The sequence below is a fragment of the Salmo salar genome, chromosome ssa15 (genome assembly GCF_905237065.1).
Source record: "Salmo salar chromosome ssa15, Ssal_v3.1, whole genome shotgun sequence".
Classification (NCBI taxonomy): domain Eukaryota; kingdom Metazoa; phylum Chordata; class Actinopteri; order Salmoniformes; family Salmonidae; genus Salmo; species Salmo salar.
Window position 1 is genome coordinate 95183263 of NC_059456.1, and position 14364 is coordinate 95197626.

The following is a 14364-nucleotide window of genomic DNA, read 5'->3' on the forward strand; positions in this document are numbered from 1 at the left end:
GAAACAAACAAGAAATAAGACAAAAGAAATGAAAAACTTGAGAGTGTATAACTATTCACCTCCCAAAGTCAATACTTTGTAGAGCCACTTTATGCAGCAATTACAGCTGCAATTCTCTTGGGATATGTCTCTATAAGCTTGGCACATCTAGCCACTGGGATTTTTGGCCATTCTCCAAGGCAAAACTTCTCCAGCTCCTTCAAGTTGGATGGGTTCTGCTGGTGTACAACAATCTTTAAGTCATACCACAGATTCTCAATTGGATTGAGGTCTGGGCTTGACTAGGCCATTCCAAGACATTTAAATGTTTCCCCTTAAACCACTCGAGTGTTGCTTTAGCAGTATGCTTAGGGTCATTGTCCTGCTGGAAGGTGAACCTCCGTCCCAGTCTCAAATCTCTGGAAGATTGAAAGAAAGAAGAAATAATTTCCCTGTATTTAGCACCATCCATCATTCCTTCAATTCTGACCAGTTTCCCAGTCCCTGCCGATGAAAAACATCCCCACAGCATGATGCTGCCACCACCATGCTTCATTGTAGGGATGTATTCTCGGGGTGATGAGAGGTGTTGGGTTTGTGCCAGACATAGCGTTTTCCTTGATGGCCAAAAAGCTACATTTTAGTCTCATCTGACCAGAGTACCTTCTTCCATATGTTTGGGGGGTCTCCCACATGCATTTTGGTGAACACCAAACGTGTTTGCTTATTTTGTTCTTTAAGCAATGGCTTTTTTATGGCCACTCTCCCGAAAAACCCAGCTCTGTGGAGTCTACGGCTTAAAGTGGTCCTATGGACAGATACTCCAATCTCCGCTGTGGAGCTTTGCAGCTCCTTCAGGGTTCTCTTTGGTCGCTTTGTTGACTCTCTGATTAATGCCCTCCTCGCCTGGTCTGTGAGTTTTGGTGGGCGGCCCTCTCTTGGCAGGTTTGTTGTGGTGCCATATTCTTTTCATTTTTTAATAATGGATTTAATGGTGCTCCGTGGGATGCTCAAAGTTTCTGATATTTTTTTATAACCCAACCCTGATCTGTACTTCTCCACAACGTTGTCCCTGACCTGTTTGGAGAGCTCCTTGGTCTTCATTGTGCCGCTTGCTTGGTGGTGCTCCTTGCTTAGTGGTGTTGCAGACTCTGGGGCCTTTCAGAACAGCTGTGTATATATACTGAGATCATGTGACACTTAGATTGCACACAGGTGGACTTTATTTAATTAATTATGTGACTTCTGAAAGTAATTGGTTGCACCAGATCTTATTTAGGGGCTTCATAGCAAAGGGGGTGAATACATATGCACGCACCACTTTTCCGTTGTGAATTTTTTTAGGATCTTTTGCAAACCAGTCATTTTTTTCATTTCACTTCACCAATTGGGACTGTTTTGTGTATGTCCATTACATGAAATCCAAATAAAAATCAATTTCAATTACAGGTTGTAATGCAACAAAATAGGAGAAATGTCAAGTGGGTGAATACTTTTGCAAGGCACTGTAAGTGTTATACTAACCTATTTCATTACATGCATAATATTATACTCATAAAGAGATGACATAGCTGCATACCTTCATCTTTTGTGCGTTTCTCCTCTTCTTCTTTCCTCTTTTTCCTAAACTGGGCACCTGATGGCTTCGATCTTTTCTTATCCATTTGTGTTGATTTGGCACTCAAGCATCAATACAGTACCCATCCCCCAACACTGTCAACCAAGAGTCAAGACTTAACCAATTCACCTTGGTGGTTTGCAGACTGGTTTTCGCACAAACCAGAAAAAATTGCAACATATGTCTGTGAAACTATATATTCACAGTCTTATGAATGAATTCTGGTTAATTTGGTAGCATTTTGTTGTGTGACTGATTTTACTAATTGCATTAGTACTGTACAAAGTTAGAGGTGTGCTAGTTGATAGATTCCCCCACTCCCCCTACCTCGGGCTTCCAGTGGGGAGACCTGAGGTCAACCTACTCCCGCCCCCCTCTCCATCTCGTACTTTTGAGTGGGAGACCTTCCCAGGCAGTAGCCTGCCTAGCTCACAAATTAGAATCAGGGCGCCAACTCCGACAAGGTTAATTGACCCACAGTCCCAATTTGTAAGTCGCTCTGGATAAGAGCATCTGCTAAATCAGGTAAATGTAAAAATGTAAATGTTCCACACGGTGACATGATATCATTGACGTGACATGCAAATGAGCGATAGAAAACCAAATGTCACCATTCCATTTTTTTGTGCGGGCACCCCGTGCCGCCCCCAGCAAGATGCAGCCCTGGGCGGCTGCCCATGTTGCCTGTACCTAAATCTGCTACTGTGTTGAAGCATTGGTAATACAATACATTGAGTTTTGGTTTATTGTTCACTTCTTAAGCAACTGTATTATTATTAAGAAATAAAACATTATTATCAAACAATGAAAATACAATTTAATTGACCAAAACTTGAAAGCAAGTCAAAACAGTGTTTATCAGCAGTTAGCAAATAAATCAACAATTATTTTTGCGTCACAATTAAAGCCTACTCTGGCAATCAGATTAAACTTCAATGGACGTTTTATGAATCATACCATAACGCATCTGTACAAGCCATGCATTTTTCATTGATATAAACTTTCAGATCATAGCAGCCTAGGGACTATGGCCGTGGGGGATATAAGAGATGCAACGACTTCAGTCCCGAGGGACTGTGATTAGATAAACAATGGAATACATGCATGGAACAACAAAGGACCAGTAGGGATCCAAATGTTCAAATGTTGCATATTACAAAAGTGTCCGGTTTTAATAATGAACTCCAGGACATATTTCTTAGTTCTTGTATTTTGTAGATCCACAAATAAGGCAGAGAGTGGGGGTTTTGAGGGCAGGGGTCGAGGTTGGGGATGGAGGGTGTGTGGTTATTGGTGTATGTGTTGACCAGGCTGGTGTGCGGGAGGGTCAGGTTGGGGGTGGAGAGATCTGACAGAAGTAGGGACTGCAGCGGGCTGCATGGTGCTGCATGGTTCTACATAGAGCTGCATGGTGCTGCATGGTTCTACATAGAGCTGCATGGTGCTGCATGGTTCTGCATTGGGCTGCAGTGGGTTGCATGGTGCTGCATGGTGCTGCATGGTCCCAGAGGGGATGTTTACCTGCTGGTATATGGCCATGAACCCACTCCCATCTCCCTCTTCCACACGTCACTCCCCTCGTTCCTCTCCCATCTTCCTCTCCCCATTCCCCTCTTCCTCAGGGACGGGGGGTGAGGTAGGGTAGGGTGGGGAAGTGGGGGTGTGGGGTGAGGTAGGGCGGAGGAGTGGTGATGGTGCAATGCTCTGTGGAAATTCCTAAAAAAGGTTGTCAAAGTGTCACACTGCAGGTCATTTTAACTCATTACCAGCCAGGGATGGACTGGGACCAGAAATTGCGCCCTATTGCTATCATACAAGCCAATTTATTCCCTTGAGGACAGGGACCAGAAATCGTCCCTGTTGCTATCATACCAGCGCATTTATTTCCTCGAGGCCCCTACACCGGAACATTTTTTCCCCTTGAAGCCCCCATTGTTAGTCAAATAGTGATGATTTTGCAGAAAACAATTTAGACAGGCCCAGTCAAATCAAATCAAATTGTATTTGTCACATGCTCCGAATACAATAGGTAGACCTTACAGTGAAATGCTTACTTTACAAGCCCTTAACCAACAATGCAATTTTAAGAAGAATAAGTGTTAAGTAAAAAATAGGTAAGTAAAAAATAAAACTAACAAATAATTAAAGAGCAGCAGTAAAATAACAATAGTGAGGCTATATACAGGGGGTACCGGTACAGAGTCAATGTGCAGGGGCACAGGTTAGTTGAGGTAATTGAGGTAATATGTACATGTAGGTAGAGTTAAAGTGACTATGCATAGATAATGAACAGAGACTAGCAGCAGTATAAAAGGGGGGGGGGATAATGCAAATAGTCTGGGAAGCCGTTTGATTAGCTGTTATGGCTTGGGGGTAGAAGCTGTTAAGAAGCCTTTTGGACCTAGAGTTGGCGCTCCGGTACCGCTTGCCGTGCTGTAGCAGAGAGAACAGTCTATGACTTGGGTGGCTGGAGTCTTTGACAATTTTTAGGACTTTCCTCTGACACCGCCTGGTATAGAGGTCCTGGATGGCAGGAAGCTTGGCCCCAGTGATGTACTGGGCTGTATGCACTACCCTCTGTAGTGCCTTGCGGTCAGAGGCTGAGCAGTTGCCATACCAGGCAGTGATGCAACCAGTCAGGATGCTCTCGATGGTGCAGCTGTAAAACCTTTTGAGGATCTGAGGACATGACACTGTTAACCATGCCAAATCTTTTCAGTTTCATGAGGGGAATAGGCTTTGTCGTGTCCTCTTCACGACTGTCTTTGTGTGTTTGGACCATGATAGTTTGTTGGTGATGTGGACAACAAGGAACTTGAGCTCTCAACCTGCACCACTACATCTCCGTCAATGAAATTGGGGGAAATTGGGTCCTCCTTTTCCTGTAGTACACAATCATCTCCTTTCCCTGTTACCAACAGATCACTCTTGGATCTTTACAATAATACGTGATCATTTTTCAAGTGATTCAATGATGTTGAGTCAACTGTAAAACGAGGTGATTCATGACATTGACATTTATGACACTGATGTTTATGACATTGACATAAACTTAAAAGGAATTTGTACAGATCAACTTGTCCCAATTTCAGTGTTGACAAATGTTTATGTTGAACCATGTTGAATGTTGTGACAACCATGATGACCACTTGAACATGTACAGGCGTTGGGCATGTTTGCTCTCTGTGACCTGGCTGTGGGTGTTTCTATAGAAGCATGACGTTTTTTCTGTAAAAGCATGACAGTTAACGGCAGGTGTGGCATTTTCTTGGCAGATATTGATTTGATTTGCGGATGTTCTGCTACCCTGGGTTAGGAACATGGAATTGTAATGAAGCAACATTCTCATTCTATGGTTTTTAACCAGCCTGTTCTCCTTGAAATAATACTGCACCGAAGCTGTATTGCTGGAGCGTGTTTGTATCTGCTGCAGCCAGTTATCACATCTTATAGTGCTTGAGCCTGTGTTTGTCATTATAGTCCAGTTATACTGAATAGTGAACAATGTTTCACAGTTTATTATTTTCAAAGTTGAATTGAGGATGGAAGCAACTCAAGTGCTTCTTGGCAATACATTTAAATTGATTTGGTGAAAACGTGCCAATTCAGAGATTGAAATTGACACATTTTTGTTGTATTGGCATCTGTGTGGGCGTTGTATTGGCATCTGTCTATTTGTGAAGTTGAGATCAAAGTAAGTTGGAGTTCCTTGAGTCTGGTCATGAGGTGTCACTGGGGATCAGAATCTCTGACTCAGTTTGTTCAATCCTCAAACACATCCGGTCTCTTGACAATTAATGTTATTTAGAAACCGGATAGTTTAGGTCCTTAATGCTGATTGGCTGAAACAGGATTCCAGCCGTGTGTATATCAGACAATATACCAGGGATATGATGCAAAATGAATTGTTTGCTGTTATGCAGCGCTTTCAGAAAGTAATCAGACCCCTTGACTTGTTCCACATTTTGTTACGTTACAGCCTTATTCTAAAATAGATGTCATTTTTTTAAAAATCCTCAGCAATCTACACAGATTACTCCCTAATGACAAAGCGAAAACATGTTTCTAGAGTTTTTTGCTGAAAAACCCCCCCAGACCCTTCAGACCCTTTCCTATGAGACTCGAAATTGAGCTCAAGTGCATCCTGTTTCCATTGATCATCCTTGAGATGTTTCTACAACTTGATTGGAGTCCACCTCTGGTAAATTGAATTGATTGGATATGATTTGGAAAGGCACACACCTGTCAATATAAGGTCCCACAGTTGACGGTGCATGTCAGAGCAAAAACCAAGCGATGAGGTCGAAGGAATTGTCCGTAGACCTCCGAGACAGGATTGTGTCGAGGCACAGATCTGGGGAAGGGTACCAAAACATGTCTGCAGCATTGAAGGTCCCCAAGAACACAGTGGCCTCCATCATTCTTAAATGGAAGAAGTTTGGAACCATCAAAACTCTTCCTAGAGCTGGTCGCCCAGCAAAACTGAGCAATCGGGGGAGATTGGCCTTGGTCAGGGAGCAGACCAAGGACCCGATGGTCACTCTGACAGGTCTCTAGTTCCTCTGCGGAGATGGGAGAACCTTCCAGATGGACAGCTATCTCTGCAGCACTCCATCAATCAGGTCTTTATGGTAGAGTGGCCAGACAGAAGCCACTCCTCAGTAAAAGGCACATGACAGCCCGCTTGGAGTTTGCCCAAATGCACCTAAAGACTCTCTGATGAATCCAAGCTTGAACTCTTTGGCTTAAATGCCAAGTGTCACGTCTGGAGGAAACCTGGCACCATCCCTACGGTGAAGCACGGTGGTAGCAGCATCATGCAGTGGGGATGTTTTTCAGCGGCTTGGACTGGGAGACTAGTCAGGATCGAGGGAAAGATGAACGGAACAAAGTACAGAGAGATCCTTGATGAAATCCTGCTCCAGAGCGCTCAGGACCTCAGACTGGGATGAAGGTTCACCTCCAACAGGACAATGACACTAAGCACACAGCCAAGACAATGCAGGAGTGGCTTCGGGACAAGTCTCTGAATGTCCTTGAGTGGCCCAGCCAGAACTCAATTGAACATCTCTGGCGAGACCTGAAAATAGCTGTGCAGCAACATTCCCCATACAACCTGCCAGAGCTTGAGAGGATCTGCAGAGAAGAATGGGAGAAACTCAGATGTGCCAAGCTTGTAGCATCATACACAAGAAGACTTGATGCTGTAATCGCTGCCAAAGCTGCTTTAACAAAGTACTAAGGGTCTGAATACTTACGTAAATGTGATATTTCTAAAAACCTGTTTTCATCATTATGGGGTATTGTGGGTAGATTAATGAGGGGAAAAAACTATTGAATACATTTTAGAATAAGGCTGTAACGTAACAAAATGTGGAAAAAGTCAAGGGGTCTGAATACTTTACGAAGACACTGTATTTATGTTGGTAACCGTTTTAAATATCAGTAAGGCACTAAGGAGTTTGGTACAGTATATGGCCAACATACCACTTCCAAGGGCTGTATCCAGGCGCTCCGCTTTGTGTCGTGCACAGGAACCGCCCTTAGGCATGGTATATTTAAGCAATAAGGCCCGAGGGGGTGTGGTATATGGTCAATATACCACTGCTAAGGGCTGTTCTTAGGCACGACGCAACGCAGAGTCTCTGGACACAGCCACAAACCCCCAAGGTGCCTTTTTGCTATTATAAACTGTAATTAGAACAGTAAAAATAAATGTTTTGTCATACCCGGTCTGATATACCACGGCTTTCAGCCATGCAGCAGTCAGGGCTCGAACCACCCAGTTTATAATTAAGCAATAAGGCCCGAGGGGGTGTGATATATATGGCCAGTATACCATGGCTAAGGGCTGTTCTTATGCACGATGCAACACAGAGTGCCTGGATATAGCCCTTAGCTTTGGTATATTGGCCATAAACCACAAAACCTGGAGGTATAAAATGGGTGGTTTAAACTGGGTGTTACATCTGCCCCTGCCATACCCTCTACTTCTCATCCTGTGTCTCCCTAATGTGCCGCCACTCCCCCAGTGCTCTCTCCCTCTCTCTGTGTGGGTGTATCTGATTGTGTGAGTGGAGACAGGTGTGCTGGAGTCAGAGCAGATTCCCACCAGCTGCAACCTGTTACATAATCAAGACCTCTACAAGTACTCAGCCCTGCCACTTCCACACTGCCAGATCGTAACCTCTGCTCAGTCAGTCTGCATTCCAAGCCGTTTGCCCTGGACCTCCGCTCTACAGCTTCCTTGGATTCTGCTCCGAACCTGCTTACCCTGCCCCTACTCCCCTTGCCCCAGCCTCAGTTCCTGGTTCCCTGCTACTTGCCCGAACTCCCCCTGGCCTGCACCCCATCTCCCCCCCGCTTTTCAATAAATACCATGGTTACCTTATCCCTGTTTTTTCATCTGAGTCAGCACTTTTGTTCACCTGCTCCACCCTGCGTAACAGATGTATTTTTGTTTGTTTATTGGGATGACCGCATACTCTACTGGCCGATGATGCCCTACCCATTTGTCAAAATATATCTATTTCACCGTGGAGTTGGCAGTTTATACTCTTGTTATACAGTAGGAGAAGAATCTGTCTCAAGTAGGCTAGCTCATGAAGAGTGTGCGCTGTGACTCAGGAAATGAAATCTATTACGTCCATCTCCCGGTGGGTGAAATAAGTTGAGTAGATGTACTGTAGAACACCAATGAAAGACAGCAGAGGAGCCGCAACATATTGATATGACCCTTGGGGCTCAGTCAGTGAGTGATCAGTGAGTGAGTGAGTGATTGTGTGTGTGCACGCGTGTATGACTCTGTGTGCATTTTCGAGTGTATGATTTGGAGTCGTTCACATCTTGGACTCTCATTTAGCAGGAAGGCCATGTAAAATGTTTTGTAATACAATTAATAATGTATTATTATTTTATAATACATTTACTTATCATTTATAATTATTTTATAATACAATGACTTTAGATTTGGATGTCTATACAGGAACATATTTCCATCCAGATTATTTGCTCTAAGACTACCTGAATGGTGAAGAAACCACAGACATAGACAGGATATAATACCCTGGTAGTCTGCCTTTCTCATCTTCCATTTGGACAGGCTTTTAAGTTTCATCTCGTCAAAAGAGTTGAGAGGAATTGAAGAGAGGGTTGACGTCATTGATTTTGCAGGTATGGAAGGACAAGAGAAGGGAGAGAGAAATAGAGAGAGAAATAGAGAGAGAGAGAGAGAGAGAGAGAGAGAGAGAGGATGAAGTTGCTGAGTAGAGCTTGTGGGTGTAAAAACAAATATATCTGTACACAGGCTAGGACGGGAGACAGCTGATAACCCATTGTCAATGAGTCCCAGGGGCAGATGTTGTGAGTATATCTGCATATGCAAGACAAAGGAGCTGATCTTGGACTACAGGAAACGGAGGGGTGAGCGTACCCCCATCCACATCGATGGGGCTGTAGTGGACTGGGTCAAGATCTTCACTTTTTTATACATTTTTTTATTTTGCCTTTATTTAACTAGTCAGTTAAGAACACATTCTTATTTACAATGACTGGCTTCATCACTGCTTGGTACGGCAACTGCATGGCAGCAGACCGTAAGTACAACACTGGGGCCGAGCTCCCTGCCATCCAGGATCTCTTTACCAGGCGGTGTCAGAGTAAGGCCCAAAAAATTGCCAAACACCCAAGCCATAGACTGTTCTCTCTACTACCGCATGGCAAGCAGTACCAGTGCACCAAGTCTTTCACCCACAAGCCATAAGACTGCTAAACAAGACTGCTAAATAGCTAACCAAATGGCATTGGCCATTAACTCTATGCTGTCACGGCTCCTCTTCTGCAGTGCAGGGGCGGTTCCTCCTGCAGGCAGAGGAGGGTCGTTAGTGATTGGAGCTGGTGTTGATTGGAGCCACCTGGGCTCAGGGTATTTAACAAACTGCTCCACTAATCTCTCTCTGTCTGGCTTCGCTTGCTCTCTCTCTCTCCCTGCTCCTCCAGGTATGATCCTGTTTTGTTTGTTTGTTCCTTTGTTGGTTTATTTAGTTTCCACTCAGTCATGTTTACACACACATATTCACGCATCCGTGCACCCTACATACACCCTACATTATGACATTTCCACACCTCATTCCTTTTTCTTTGTTTAGAATTAATAGTTTTGTTTTATAATAAAGAACTTTTTGAATTGGCCTATACCGGTTGTTGATGTCCTCTCATTTTTGCCACAGGCTATGAGCCGGCCTGTGACACACACTGGGCACACACATACTCACACACTTACACTGACACCCCAACGCACACATAACGTGTTCACACACACACACACCACATATGCTGCTGATACTGTTTGTTATCTATCCTGTTGCCTAGTCACGTTTCATAGTTATATGTACATACAGTATCTACCTCAACTACCTCGTACCACTGCACATCAACTCAGTTTTGGTACTCTGTGTATATAGCCAAGTAACCATCATTACTCAATGTGGATTTATTCCTTGTGTTATTATTTTTCTATTATTTCTCTTTTTCTCTCTCTACATTGTTGGGAAGGGATCGTAACTAAGCATTCCACTGGTAGTCTACACCTGTTGTTTATGAAGCATGTGACAAAAAACAATTGATTAGATTTTTTTGTATGCCTGTGTGTGTCTGAAGGAGGTGTCAGACTACGTGTGAGCTCACACCACCCAAACTTAGGGAAACACAGTCCCCCACTCTCTGTACCCCCGCTGTTCTCTTCAGCCAACAGCGACACATGGAAGCCAGAAATAAATACAACCAATGGATGTCTGAGGTGGATCTCCCTCTCTTCTGGCTTCCTTCTCAAAACGTCAGAGGAAATCAAGGAGCGTAATGGTGGAGATCTTCCACTCCAATGCGCTTCCACAGACACCCAACTCCTCCCCACAAGATAAGAGCTGAGAGGCACCTGTCAGTAATTGAATTATTGGTCTGTAATGAAACTGAGGATATTTCCTGTGTGTCTAGTCTCCTGTGGACTCTGGACTCTGTAGGGTACAGGATTGTTTCTGCCTGAACTCTGACACCTCAAGTTCTCAAGATGTCACTTTCATCTAAATGATCATTTGATTGCTAGGCTGGTGGTATATTCCTCTAAGGCTATAAGACTGTCGGGCAGGGATGTTAATGGGATTTGATGTGAAATACCATTTGCACTGAAATACACTTCCATTGTCGTGTGCGCCATGGGAGGCTGCTGAAGGGAGGACAGCTCATAATAATAACTGGAATGGAACAGATGGAATGGCATTAAACACCTGGAAACCATATGTTTGATATATTTGTTATCATTCCACCTATTCCGCTTCAGACATGACCACAAGCATGACCTCCCCAATTAAGGTGCCACCAACCTCCTGTGATGCGTGTGTGTGTCTGGTTTCAGTAATCTCCAGTTTGGTCCTGAAAGTGTTTTCTGGAACAGCTGGTCCTCTCATACATGCTTCACTGTTGCTTGCCTCGATGCGAGCATAAAATACATTTAGCTCTTCTGGTAGGCTCACATCACTGGGCAGCTCGCAGCTGGGTTTCCCTTTGTAGTCCGTAATAGTTTGCAAGCCCTGCCACATCCGACGAGCATTAGAGCCGGTGTAGTAGGATTAAATCTTAGTCCTGTATTGACGCTTTGCCTGTTTGATGGTTCATTTGAGGCTATAACAGGATTTCTTATAAGCGTCCAGATCAGTGTCCTGCTACCTTGAAATTGGCAACTCTAGCCATTAGCTCAGTGCGGATGTTGCCTGTAATCCATGGGTTCTGGTTGCGATATGTACGTACTGTCACTGTGGGGACAACATCGTCGATGCACTTATTGATGAAGCCGGTGACTGAGGTGGTGTACTCCTCAATGCCATTGGATGAATCACGGAACATATTCCAGTCTGTGCTAGCAAAACAGTCCTGTAGCGCAGCATCCGTGTCATCTGATGTTAATGGGATTTCATTTTAAATACCATTTGCATTGAAACACACTTCCATTGTGGTGTGTGTGTGTGTGTACACGTGTGCGTGTCTGGTTTCAAAGTTCTTTAGTTAGGTCCTGAAAGTGTTTTTGTATTCCGCTCAAAAATCTGTTTCTGCACTTTATCTTTTATGACGATAGGTGAATACGATACAAACTGGAGAAAAATAAGACACTTCAATGTTGTTTAGCCTCAAACATCTTATCAGTGGACAACTCTGGTGCTTCTGTTAGTGTTGATGCCCGTTTACTGCTCGCCATCCAGTTGGAGAAGAAAGAAAAGTAGTTTAGTGATAGCGAAGATGAAGACAGTATTTGTCACTGGGGGTAATCAGTGTTTCTTCCCACTGGCTCTATTTGTTTGTATTCTTGTCTCTACATCTGTAGCAATCTGCCCTCTTGACAGTCTTGAGATCGGTTTTCAACCATAGAAATTGGTACCAAAAAATCTCAATTACATTCTAACCAGAAGAGAACAATAGGAGCGTGATGCGTCAAACTTTTCAAAGTACTACATTTTCACAAATTAATCATGAATCATGAATCAGATTAAACTTTATTTTGATTAATTGCAGATGTGAATGGACTTCAAAGCATACTTTAGACATGCTATTCTATGAATTGCTATTTAAGTAGTGGTCTTGATAAATTTAGGTAATGGTCTTAATATATGAATGTAGTGATCTTGATATATTTAGGTAATGATCTTGATATATTTAGGTAATGTTCTTAATATATGAATGTAGTGATCTTGATATATTTAGGTAATAGTCTTGATATATTTAGGTAATGGTCTTAATATATGAATGTAGTGATCTTGATATATTTAGGTAATGATCTTGATATATTTAGGTAATGATCTTGATATATTTAGGTAATGGTCTTAATATATTTAGGTAGTGGTTGATATATTTAGGTAATGGTCTTGATATATTTACGTAGTGGTCTGCTGGTGTGCGTGTGTGTGTGTGCGGGCGTGCGTGCAGGTATGAGTGTGTGTGTGTGTGTGTGTGCAAGCTGGTGGACATCTGTCCGGACTTTTCTGTCTCGTGACAACCTGTGTGTTCTAAATCAGGTCAGTTCTGCAGACTAATACAGGATGTAATTACTTGAGAATGTGGAAGCAGAACCATGTGAAGCCCATTGCTGCCTTTGGCCAATACTGTTACCCTTGTTGGTGTCTTTGGCCAATACTGTTACCCTTGTTGGTGTCTTTGGCCAATACTGTTACCCTTGTTGCTGTCTTTGGCCAATACTGTTACCCTTGTTGGTGTCTTTGGCCAATACTGTTACCCTTGTTGCTGTCTTTGGCCAATACGGTTACCCTTGTTGGTGTCTTTGGCCAATACTGTTACCCTTGTTGGTGTCTTTGGCCAATACTGTTACCCTTGTTGCTGTCTTTGGCCAATACTGTTACCCTTGTTGCTGTCTTTGGCCAATACTGTTACCCTTGTTGCTGTCTTTGGCCAATACGGTTACCCTTGTTGGTGCCTTTGGTGGCCACTCTCTTCCCTGTCATGCTTTTCTGTTTCAGGTGTCTTCCCACTGAATGAGTACCACAGGGGATGGCTTTGTTGTGTGACTGCCTACCATGTGCCGCTGTCTGACTGACACACCACCTAGACGGATTCAGTTTGGTGGGTGAGAATGAGCTCTCTCCCAGGAAGAAGGACAAGGAGGGATGTTGACAGCTAAAGTGCAGCACTTATAAGCACAATAAAATTAAAATTAAAAGATAATGTCAGTCAGGGAGGGATAGTGGAATGTTGTAGACAGTCTTAATTTTGATTTATGAAAATGTTATTTATTCAGGGGAACCCATTAAGACCAGGGTCTTATTTACAATCCAGGCTGTATATCAACCGGCCGTGGTTGGGAGTCCCATAGGATCGCGCCCAATTGGTCCAGCGTCGCCCGGGTTTGGCCGGTGACTTTCCTAGCTAAATAAAGGTTAAAAAAAATTATAATAAAAAAAAACAAAAAAACAATGGTGGCCTGAGGACAACAATACAACAAATTCAAAATGTGTCACCATAGTCAAGAACTGGCAGGAAAGTTGACTGTACAATCTCCTTCCTGCTGTTTAGGGAGAGGCACAATCTATTTCTATAAAATAAGCCTTATTTAAATCTCAGCTTCTTGACTAGCTCATCTGCATGTTTTTAAACGTCAAATTATTGTCAATCCAAAAGCCAGATATTTATAAGCGAGAACCTGCTTGATGAAAGAACAATCCAATGCATAAATGTATAAGCCATCTGAAATATTTCTATGAGAATTAGAAAATAGCATAGATTTAGTCTATCTACCAATCAGTACCAATTTTAAATCAACAAGGACTTTATGCAAGGCAACAAAATCAGATTGCAGATCCAACAGATCCTACACAACAGTGTCATCTGCATACAGATGAATGTTCCAGGTTTATGCAGATAGACCAATATTATTTATAGAAATAGTACAGAGGACAGGTCCCAAAATCGACCCTTGCAGGACACCTTTAGTAATAGCGAGGTAACTTGACTTAACACCATCAGAGAGCACACATGTCCTGTTTGACAGATAGTTCCCAAACCACTTGCAAGACGCCGGGTCAAGGCACATTTCAGGCAACCTTTCAGTGAGTAGCGGATGGTCGACATGGCGTACATGATGAGTGCACGAGTGTGATCAGATACTTCTCCATGTGTTGCTCATCTCTCCCCAGTGAAGTTTTTTAGGCCTACACTCCATGAGAAAGACACGCTGGTAGAGGAGCCAGCTGTTAGAGGAGCCACCTGTT